Below are 11,692 nucleotides of genomic sequence, written 5' to 3' on the forward strand. Positions count from 1 at the left end.
AATTATATCTGAATTGTTAATGAAGACTTCATGAGACATTAAACAAAGCTAGTCGTTATCTTGTTTTCTTATGGACAAATCAGCCAAGTATCCAAAAAAAAAAAAAAAAAAACAGAAACAAAGACAAAGGTACAACATATGGCTCTTTTCAATTTTTAAATTGTCATGTTTTTCATACATCAAGCAACTTATTATTTCTTATTTTGTTCTTAGGTTGAATTTATAATTTCACACTCTTAAACATACATAAGCTTTTAGATTAGTAAGTCCAGGTAGAAGAAGTTGTACGTGTGCATTATATTTAATGTTGACAATGCAGAAAACGTGCCTGGTTTAATTAAATCAGCAAACTTTAAGTAGGTTTTTATTTACCAAAGATTATCTAAAACCACGTGAACTTGAAAAACACTTAGGTTAGTTTCTCTTTTTCTGAGATAACAATTTATATAAGTTTTTTTTTTCTTTTAAGCCAAATCTTCACCTAGGTACCAATAGGACAGTTACTTAGGATGGGAGTTCTCTTAAAAAAGAATACTTTTAGATACAAAAGTCCAAATCTTCAAAGGTATACCTATTTCAATTTTGACTCAAAACTGATCATCTTTTTATGGTTTAATCATGGACAAAAGAGGCATCCATAAAGAGGGTACAAAAGTCCCACCCCCCCAGATCCAAAGTTTCCTCGAAGGATATCTAAGAAAGTAAAGACCCTCATTGCTAACAGGGCAACAAAGGCTGAGACAATTATGACAAACTGTCCTGAGAGCTGGCGCAGTTCATACAAAGAGACACTTCATGTTTCAGAATCCTGGAGAGCTGGCTAACTGCTGGCCACAAGCCCAACAGCTTGGGCCCCAGGCTGATAGAAACCAAAGAGCACATTTTCACCAATTACAAAGCCAAGCCCTTATGACTTCAAAGAAGATGAAGGAGAGTCTGATGCAGGACAGGTGAGCCTCAAAATTGGGGATCAACCTGAGAGGGTTCTTGGCTTCACCCAGGAAAGAACTCAAGGGTGAGCCAGTGGTGAGAGAAAGCAATGTTTATGAAGCCACTGCTGCTCCTTGCAGAGCAGGGCTAACCCATAAGCAGTGTGCCCAGAGTCAGCAATGTATAAGCTGTTGGCAGCTGTATTTATACCCACTTTTAATTATATGCTAATTAAGAGATGGATTATTCAGAACATTCTGGAAGAGGGACAGAGGGCATCCAGAACCATATATGGTTAACTTCCAGGCCATTGCTATGGCCCATTGGCATGGCATGTGTAAACTGTCACAGCACCCATGGGAATGTCTTTATGCTAATGAGTAGTGAGGGCAACTAGAGGTCACTTTCATGGCCATCTGCTTATTTTGGCTGGCTTCTTCACTGCATTCTGTTTCAACCATATCCTTTCAAACCAGATCAGCGGGGTCATGACCGGAAAACAAGCCCTGCCAGCCTCCTACCTCAAATCTAATTAATTATAATTTTCCTCCTTATGACAACCCACACAAAAGACAGAGATAAGAAAAATAAGGACTTCCTGGGAGGCTGTGGATCAATTACCAATGGACACCCAGAAGCAAATTCACAAGACTCACAATTCAAAGAACCAATTTTTTACCATTTTTTTTCCTGTCAGTTGAATTTGGGAAGGAAGGAACAAGCAAAAATTTTTACCTTCTTCTTTCAATTGGACACTACAGACGGAAATCCAGGAGAGCTGACCTTGGTAAGAATTCCTACTTTCTTCCATTGTTTATTAGGTCCCTCAGGATCCCATCTGTAGGCTCCAGAGTGAGTCAGAAGGTGCTCAACCTTTTAGGACAGAAACTGTTGGGACAGAAGAATACTCCTTCACCCTTTCAGGGTCCCAGGACGGTCCAAGAATTAAATTGACATAACGTAGATTAACACGAGCAAAGTACAACACAAGTTTGACATAGCATAGGAGCCTCATAAAGAAATAAAGATGCAAAGAAGCTGTCAGAGTCAGTTAATTCTTTACCAGATTTGACAAAGAATTATAAACTGTAAACATGTGATCAGGCAAAGGGTCTTGGGCTAGGGTGGTTAACTGGATAGAGAAGTAGCCAGCATGACAAGTGTTAGTTGAACAAGGCTCGTTTGTACAAAATTCGTTCCACTTCAACTTTCTTGTCCTTCGTGATAAGAACCTTGCTTCTTCTCTAGTGTAGGGAGGACACCTTTCACATGGGAATTTCATCTTCTGCTTTTAAGAAAATGACATTCAGACTGATCTCTTTGCACCTGCTGTTTTTCAAGTGCCTTTAACTGAAATAGTCAACCTACCAAAATAGCATATTTTAGCCCCTTCAGGAATGTTGATTTTGTTTATTTTCATGCATTGCTTTTATAATTATAAAAGCTCATTTTATAATTATATAAAAGGAGACCTGGGAACACCAGCCTTCTTCCTTCCACATACAGGAACTGCAGACACTGCAGATAAAACACAGCCAGAATGCTTTGCTGCCAGCTGGACCTTTGACCCAAACCCCAGTGCTCACTCAACTGGAATGCATCAATGAAGGTCACTTTCTGTCCAGATCATGGAGTCTACATGAAAAGAATCAATGCAATCCTGTTTTTTTTTTTTTTTTACTGCTTTCTCTCTCTCAATTCTTGGATTAAAGAAAAACATAGCAGACCATGATGGTGCCCAGCTCAGATTCCCTCTGAAGCCTTTTACCAGCCCTGTGCATCCAGCCTAGTCCCTGTATGCCCTGCTGCTAAGGGTTTCCCCTGAGCACTGGGGCCTTCCCTGGAGAGCTGGAACAACTTGGCAACTCATTCTCAGCCCTTCCCATCCCCACTAACCCACAGCCAGTGACTGACCATTGTGGGAATACAAAAGCCCAGCGCCTGTGCCTTGGAGAGGACAAACTCTGAGATATCATCTCTGCTTCAGCACACCACTCAAGACCAAGATGAGGCTGGGGTGTCGACCAAGATGATACACTTGTTGAGTCTCCTCTCCTCCCCTATTTGTCCCCCACCCCCAACTGCCTCACTGGTACATCTTGGGAGCACTTCCTCAACAAATCCCTTGCATTGAATCCTTGGCTCAGGCTCTGCTTCTAGGAGAATATGACCTACTGGGGACAATAGTAATGGTGAATACAGTGGTGAACCAAACAAAGCAGCCTTTGACTTCATGAAGCTAATGGGGAAGAATAACTATCATTTCATTGATTGGATGCTTGGCACAGAAGGAGGAGTGAGTACTTATATTCATAGATGAATTCTGTCAGGCAAGGTTGGGGAGTTGCTTCAGCCATCCTCTTTGGTGCTTATTCTAAGTGTGCTGTTTCCAGCATCCCAGCTTCTCAAAGGCACTGTGCTGTCTTCAGACACAGGGCCTATGGAAAGCGTGTCCACATTTAATGGGAGGTGGAGAGCCAACCTTTGCCTTTGTGCCAAGTCTCCTAAGAACAAACATGCGGAGCCTGCTCCCAGATGGACAAAGGTCCAATTCCCTTTGTCTTCCCTTTAGAAGGCAGTCTCCTGAGACTCTGCCTTGAAGAAGTAGGATTGTGTCTGATGTGTTTATGTTTGTGGGGTTTTTATGTGTTTTCTTTTTTATCTTCCCTAGGAAAAAAGAACTGAGCATCGGCAAAAAGCTGAGAATGACAAGCTCAGGGGATGAAAGACTGCCTTTCCCCCCAATTCTGAGCTTTTCTGACAGCTCCCAGCTGGGAGAAACCAACATGATGAAAAGACAAAGAATACTGGAGAAGAGAGAGGGTGGGCAGAGCCACAACCTCATCCTCCCAGTGGTTCCTCTTGAGTTTGACTTGACAAGATGCCTTCCTACCCAGGTGACCCTGTGGGAACGTGCCAGTACCTCACCCCATGACCTCACTGAGTCCTCACAACAAATCCAGGGTGCAGATTTTTTTCCCCACTTGGAGATTACAAATTGAAATGCAGAAAGGTTAAAGAGCTTGCCTGAGGTTGCTTAGATAATAAAAGAATCTGGATTAGAACCCAGACCTACCCAGCTCAACAACTGAGTCCTTTTTTACTGGATTACACCTATCTCATGGGCATAATTTTATCTACAGTCTCTCTCTATTCCACTGTTTAAGATAAATCCTGTGAGGGTTAAATGAGATCCTGCATGTTCAGCACTTAGCCTGGAGGCTGGTGTGAGACAAGCACTCTATAAATGCTACCTAGCATTGTTATTGCTGTTGATGGTGTTGCTGCTGTTTTTGTTATTGTTACTGCTGCCGCTGCTGCTGCTGTTGCTGCGGATTATGTGGCTGCTGTTTTTGATGTTGTTGATGACAATGTTTTCAATACTGTTCTTATTATTGTTGATACCACTGTTGTTGCCATTTTGTGGCTGTTGTTGCTGCTGATGTGCTGCTACTGTTGCTGTGATTATGCTGTTGACATTGTCACTGTGGATTTTGCAATGATGCTGTTGACATTATTACTGTGGATGTTGTGATGATGCTGTTGATGCTTTACTGTGGATGTTGTGATGGTGGTGTTGACACTGTTACTATGGATGTTGTGATGATGCTGTTAACACTATTACTGTAGATGCTGTCATGATGCTGTTAACACGGTTGCTGTGGATGTTGTGATGATGTTAATGTTCCTATGGGTACAGTGATGTGCTGTTGACACTGTGGGTGTCGTGTCACAATGAGGCTAGTGACACTATTACTACAGGTGTTGTGATGATGCTGTTGATGTTGTTACAATGGAAGTAGTGATGATGCTCTAGACACTGTTTCTGTAGATGTTGTGATGATGCTGTTGGCATTGTTACTGTGGGTGTTGTGATGATGCTGTTGACATTACTGTGGGTGTTGTGATGATGCTGTTGATGCTTTACTGTGGATGTTGTAATGGTGCTGCTGACACTGTTACTGTGGATGTTGTGATGATGTTGTTAAATTGTTACTATGGATGTTGTGATGATGCTGTTAACACTATTACTGTGGATGTTGTGATGGTGCTGTTGACACTTACTGTGGATGTTGATGGTGCTGTTGACACTTACTGTGGATGTTGATGGTGCTGTTGACACTTACTGTGGATGCTGTGACGGTGCTGTTGACACTTACAGTGGATGCTGTGATGGTGCTGTTGACGCTGTGGATGCTGTGATAATGTTAACATTGTTACTATGGGTATTGTGATGATGTTGACACTATTACTGTGGGTGCTGTGATGAAGCTGTTGATACTGTTTCTCTGGATCCTGTTATGTTGCTGTTGATGCTGTTGATGCTGTTACTGTGGAAGTAGTGATGATGCTCTGGTGATGCTCTAGTGATGAAGTTTCTGTAGATGTTGTGATGATGCTGTTGGCATTGTTACTGTGGGTGTTGTTATGATACTGTTGACATTACTATGGGTGTTGTGATGATGCTGTTGACACTGCTACTGTGGATGTTGTGATGATGCTGTTGGCATTGTTAATGTTCTTGCTGATGTGGTTGACAGTGCTATTGTTGCTATTTTTATTCTTGTTGCTGAGATGTTATTCTATTATTGTTGTTGCTGCTGTTGGCACTACTGCTGTGCTGCTATTGTTGATGTGATAATGTTGTTGATGTTATTAATGTTGACGTTGTTGTTGATGTTGGTGTTAATATACCCATCCAGATTCACTGCTTTTGTTACACATTTCCAAACCAAATTTAATTTAGGCATAACTTACTAGTCGTACAAGGATCTATATATAGCTTACCCCTCATGTTTCCACAGAGGCCGAGAATTTCCATTCCACTCTCCGGGAGAGATTTTGAGAGCCATCTGTAGCCTCTGCCTCCTCACTGAATGAGGCACGCTCCTCTCAGCCATCCCTTTCAGAAATCTATGCTGGCCAATGGTACATGTGACTGGGAGAATGAGTCTACCTCATTCAGGGGGTAAAGTAGGAGGAAACCCATATGGCTACCCACCTCAGGTACATGGGTCAATTCAGCCTTTCAGCGTGGTATTTTCATCCTCATGTGTCTCGCTCCTGTGTCTTAATTGGTTCAAAATTAGGAGATGAAGAAAGAGGTGCTATATTTACCTCCAAGACACCAACAAAGTCTTCATGATATAATTCAATTGGCTTTTTACCTCCCCAAAGAATCCTTTCCTTATTTCTACAACCCACAGTGGTCTCACCCACCTATGAAGTTTTATAGCAGTTTGTTATTTACTCACACGCCAATAAATATTGTGAAATATGTGAACCTGGCTAGACTGTGAGCTCCTTCAGACTAAGAACATATCTTAAACATCCTCTCACTTATTGCGGTTCTAGACACATAGTACGTGCTCAATAAATGCTTGTAAAGTGAAATACATTGGGAGCTTAATACTTAGGAGTGTTCCCATGTGGCTGAGTTTTTATGCCATCCTATGTTTTTGAATAAAAAATATTAATTGGAAATTTGTGTTCCAGAACTTATATATGATGCATGAATGCCCTTGATGATACAGAAATGGGAAGAACTGATTAAGTTCTTTAGGTTTTTGGGGTTTTTTTGTTTTTGACGGAGTCTCGCTATTGTCACCCAGGCTGAAGTGCAGTGGTGCGATCTCGGCTCACTGCAACCTCCACCTCCCAGTTCAAGTGATTCTCCTGCCTCAGCCTCCTGAGTAGCTGGGATTACAAGTGCCCAACACCATGCCTGGCTAATTTTTTAACTTTTAGTAGAGACAGGATTTCTCCATGTTGGCCAGGCTGGTCTCGAACTCCTGACCTCAGGTGATCTGCCCTCGGCCTCCCAAAGTTTTGGGATTACAGGTGTGAGCCACTGCGCCCAGCCAGTTCAGTTTCTAAGGTCCGTCAGTTGCTATTAACTTCTTGTCATTACATGCAATTCAATAAAAGCATAAGTTCTTACCTTTAGGGGCACTGCGATGGATGCCAGGCTTCCAAAGTTGAGCGTAAAATCCCAAGGGGTTTCAAGGTAGGCCATTCTCCAATGCTTCCTTTTACAACAGACATTGTGCCTGCAGGCTCAAGGGGCCATGGGGCCTAAAGAGGATCCCATGAACCTTTCCACAGAATCGAGGGTGTGGCTTTGTATAATGCTTACCCCTCATCTCTCTAGGATAATTGTTTATTTATTATTATATCTATTTAAGGAATACAGCATGATGTTCTGAAACACATGGTGAAATGACAACTACAGTCAAACAAATTAACATATCAATCTCCTCACATAGTTACTGTGTGTGTGTGTGTGGTAAGAACACATAAAATCCAGTCTCTTACCAAATGTTCAGCATACAATACAATATTATGAACCATAGTCCCCCTGCTGTGCATTAGGTTAGACTTACTCATCCTACATGACTGCAAGTTTGTACTCTTTGACCTATAATCTCCAGGATTTTTCAATTCCTGAATTTGCCAGCAAATTTTAGCTGATTGAGGTTACCAGACAGCTGACTACCTCATAAGGTAAATTATTGTTTCTCAAGTATTTTAAGCTTTTTGTAGGTCTGGGTTCAATTCATACTTACCTGGTGAATAAGGTTTCAGTAATTTACAAGTAAATATTGTGTTAATAGTATCATCTAAGAGGTGCTGAGAACTTGGTGGGAGCCACACTCACCTAGCAAGCTACTTACCATGCTGAGCAGTTTCATGGATTTTCTCAGTCCTCACTCCTGATAGTAAAGACCAGTGCATCTCCAGCCTTCAGCACTCATGGGCACGAATGCATTTAATTCTCACAATAACACTCTGAGGGTGGTTATTACTGTTATTACCCTCCCAACTTTGCAGAGGAGCCTGGAGCATGCAGGGGTTCAGTTATGTGCCCAAGGCCAGGAGCCACTGAGGGAGTGGCGGCCCATATCAGCTGGCTCTGGAGGCTGTATCAGTGACAAGCAAACTGAGTCCCAGGTTCACTAAGGCATGAAAAGACTTCCCTTGTATTACTCAGGGTGCTCCAGGGAAACAGAACCAACAGAATGTGTATATATGGTCCTCCCTTGGTTTCAGGAGATTGGTTCCAGGACCCCTCGCAGATATAATAAAATGGTGTGGTATTTGCATGTAACCTACAGCACATCCTCCTATGTACTTTAAGTCAGGGGTCTCCAACCCCTAGGCCACAAACCCATCCGGCCTATGGCCTGTTAGGAACCGGGCCATACAACATGAGGTGAGTGAGGTGAGTGGTGGGTGAGTGAGCAAAGCTTCATCTGTATTGACAGCCCCGCCCCATTGCTTGCTCTCATTACTGTCTGAGCTCTGCCTCCTGTCAGATCAGTGGTGGCATTAGATTATCCTAGGAGCACAAACCCTATTGTGAACTGCACATGCAAGGGATCTACGTTGCGTGCTCCTTTTGAAAATCCAGTGCCTGATGATCTGTCACTGTCTCCCATCACCTCCAAATGGGACCGTCTAGTTGCAGGAAGACAAGCTTGGAGCTCCCACCAATTCTACATTATGGTGAGATGTGAGATGTATAATTATTTCATTATATATTACAATGTAATAATAATAGAAATAAAGTGCACAATAAATATAATGGTTTGAATCATCCTGAAACCACCCTCCTGCCAGTTCATGGAAAAATTGTCTTCCATGCAACCGGTCCTTGGTGCTGAAAAGGTTGAGGACCACTGCTTTTAAGTCATCTCTAGTTTACCTATAATACATAATACAATGTAAATGCTGTGTCAGTAGTTTTTACATGTATTGTCTGGGGAATCACAACAAGGAAAAAGTCTGTACACAACATTCATGGGTCTGACTAAATTTCTGATCTGCAGTTGGTTGAATCCACAGATGCAGAACCATGGATACGGAGGGCCACAGGTATGTTGATAGAGATTTACTTTAAGGAGGCTGGGAAGTCCAAAATTTGCAGGGCAGGCAGGAAGGCTGGAGATCCAGAGGAGAGCTGAGGCTGCAGCTACAGCCTAAAGGCCATCTGTGGGCAAAATCCCACTTGCTCAGGGGACGTCGGTTTTTTCTGCTGTTCAGGCTTTCAACTGATTGGACGAGGCCCACCCACATCATGGAGGGCAACCTGCTCTGCTCAAACCCACCAACTTAGATGTTAATCTCATCCAAAAACACCCTCACAGAAGCATCCAGAATCATGTTTGACCATATCTCTGGGCACTATGGCCCAGCCAAGTTGACTCATAAAATTAACCAGCACACCCGGTATCACACAGATATAACAGACCCAAGACTCAGGCCCTTGCAGTGCGACTGAGCCTGCATGTTCTTACACACGGGACTGGGAGCCTCTGTTTTCATCAGCTCTGCAGCCCACCCCATCTGCCAGCAAGCAGGGGTCAGTTGTGTCCTTCCTTCTAAAGCTGACTGTCCTTGTCCTCTCCCTAGCGGCTGCCTAAGTGTGGCCACTGCTGCCTCTGCGCTGACCATCTAGCAGAGAGAGCTTAGCTGCTGTTATTTATTGTCTTTAAGACTTCGTCAAGCACAGCCCTCAGGATGCTCAAGGTGAAGAGCATTGATCGCATCTGTTTCCTGGGCTGCTTGTCTTGGGTGGGAAGCCAAGCATGCGAGCTGAGCAGGGACGGGACCAGAGATGGCCAGCACTGGCAGGCAGTGTGCTGGACTCTAATGCCTGAGTCTCACTCCATATTCAGTACCCTGATATGAGGAAGGGACTCTGACTATCCCCTGCAAAGAAGAGGAATAAAGGAACCGAACCTTGTCCATTCATTCATTCATTCAGCAGATCTGCCCACCATGTGCCTGCATTCTAGATGCTAGAACGTACCACTGACAAAACAGACAGAAATCCTTTCTCGTGGAGCCATCATTGTGGTGGAAGGAGACAGACAATAAACCAGCAACTAAGCAAATGACAGTATGTGACAAGCTGATGAGTGCTAAGGGGAGAAATCAATGAGGGGAAAGGGACACGGGTTGGGGAGGAGATGGGGTTGCAATTTTTAATAGGGCAACTAGTGAAGGTCTCGCTGAGATGGTAATGCTTGAATGAAAGCTTACGAGCCACGTGGGTGTTGGAGGAAGAGCATTCCAGAGAGAGAAAGCAGCAAGTGCAAAGGCCCAGAGGCAGCCACGTTCCTGGCTGCTCAAGGAACAGCAAGGGCAGAAGTGGCTGGAGCAGAGCCAGTGCGGGGTGGAGTGAGAGAAGAGGTCAGGTGAGGAATGGGTCCAGTTGGATGGCTTTACAGGGCAAAGAAAGGAACCTGGCTTTTTCTCTTCCTGGGCTGGGAGGCCCTTAAAAGTCTTTGAACAGAGTAAAGACATGGTCTGGTTTCCATATTCCGAGGACTGGAGAGATTAAGATGCTTGTCTCACGCCCTGCAGCCAGTAAGGGGCAGAAGAGCCAGCCAGTGCGTCTAGCTATGGATAAGAGCTTGTTCCCCTGCACCACCCGTGTATCTGCCAGAGTTCGTTTGCTAGAGTCCATATTGCTGCTAAGAAAGCTGACTGCCACAGCCATGTGAGAAAGAAAACAGGGCATGGGGGAAAAGAGGGGTGGGTGTGTGCTAATTCAGGTAAGGGGACAAGTCCCAAAAGGCCTACTGGAGGAGGTGATATTTGAGCTGAAACCCGAATGGTAGAAATCAGCCAAGGAAATACCCAGAGAGCAGAGTGTTCAGAAATAGATGGTGCAAAGGTCCTGAGGCAGGACCCTGCTCAGAGTCCTGGGAGAGCAAAGAGAAGACAAACGTGGCAGAATTGCGATAAGCAAGGGGGAGATGAGGTCACAGAGGGAGCCAAGAGGCATATCCTTCACGGTCCCATAGGCTCTGGTAAGGAATTTGGATTTTATTCTTAAGAGCGATGAGGAAGCACTAGAAGATTTTAAGCAGGGAGTGATTTACATTTTTAAAAAAGATCAGCCTGGCTGCTCTGTGGAGAAAAGACTGGGAAAGGGCTTACAGACTGCATGACTGGCACCTCACTTTTTTGTATGAAAAATGACACTGATTTTAGAGAGTTGCTGTATGAAGCTGTGAGAGAATGACATGAGAATGTTAACTCATGGAAGGGTGGGAATTTGTGGGTCCTTTTCACTGCCACATCCCTGATTCTGCAGCAGTGCCCACAGCAGATGCTCCAGCAACTATTGGTTCAGTGAGTGAGTGGATGGATGGATGGATAGATGGATGGATGGATAGATGAAAACAGAGGCATCATATAAAGGTGAGAGACTGGGATGTTTCAGTGACCATCAAAAGTTAAAGCATTGCCCAACAGAACCTTCCTCACAGCAGCGAGAACTAAAGGGTTAATGTGACCTCTGAGGATTTTTCTTCCAGAGGATTGTGATGTAGTGCTAACAAATTTCCTGTGACCTTGTTAGGGGAAAATAATAAGCCCCTGCTAATGTATCAGATTAACATGTTTGGGCTTCCTGTTCAGAAACCTCAAACATCTCACCTCCATGTGGTCTGCAGAAAATTATTTTTTCAGATGCAATTGCATTGAGTGATGGAGGCTTTGTGGCCTCTAATATGCCCACCGGTGGAAGAGTTCTGATATCCCAGTTTTTCCTCTGCAGTTCACAGTGGTCTGGCACTTAGCATAGCATCTGGTGGAGAAAAAAAAAAAAAAAAAAAAAAAAAAAAGCTAGATTCCTATTTGAATGAACAAAGGAAATGGTTAATGGCCATAACACAAGGGTTTTCTCTCATCTCTATTTTCTAGGGAAAACAGGAGAATTTTTAAAAAATTATCTCCCTTTTCTTTTTGT

At 43.6% G+C, this 11,692-nt stretch overlaps 1 long non-coding RNA gene across 1 annotated transcript; it reads left to right on the plus strand.

Annotated features, from left to right (window-relative positions):
• Positions 1–1,378: 1,378 nt before the first annotated feature.
• LOC101178872 lies at positions 1,379–4,012 on the plus strand. The gene is made up of 3 exons (XR_001114065.1): positions 1,379–1,717; positions 2,416–2,539; positions 3,602–4,012. It is a non-coding gene; the product is annotated as an uncharacterized LOC101178872 (long non-coding RNA).
• The last annotated feature ends 7,680 nt before the right edge of the window (positions 4,013–11,692 follow it).

Source organism: Nomascus leucogenys, chromosome 20 (assembly GCF_006542625.1).
Source record: "Nomascus leucogenys isolate Asia chromosome 20, Asia_NLE_v1, whole genome shotgun sequence".
Taxonomy (NCBI): Eukaryota; Metazoa; Chordata; class Mammalia; order Primates; family Hylobatidae; genus Nomascus; species Nomascus leucogenys.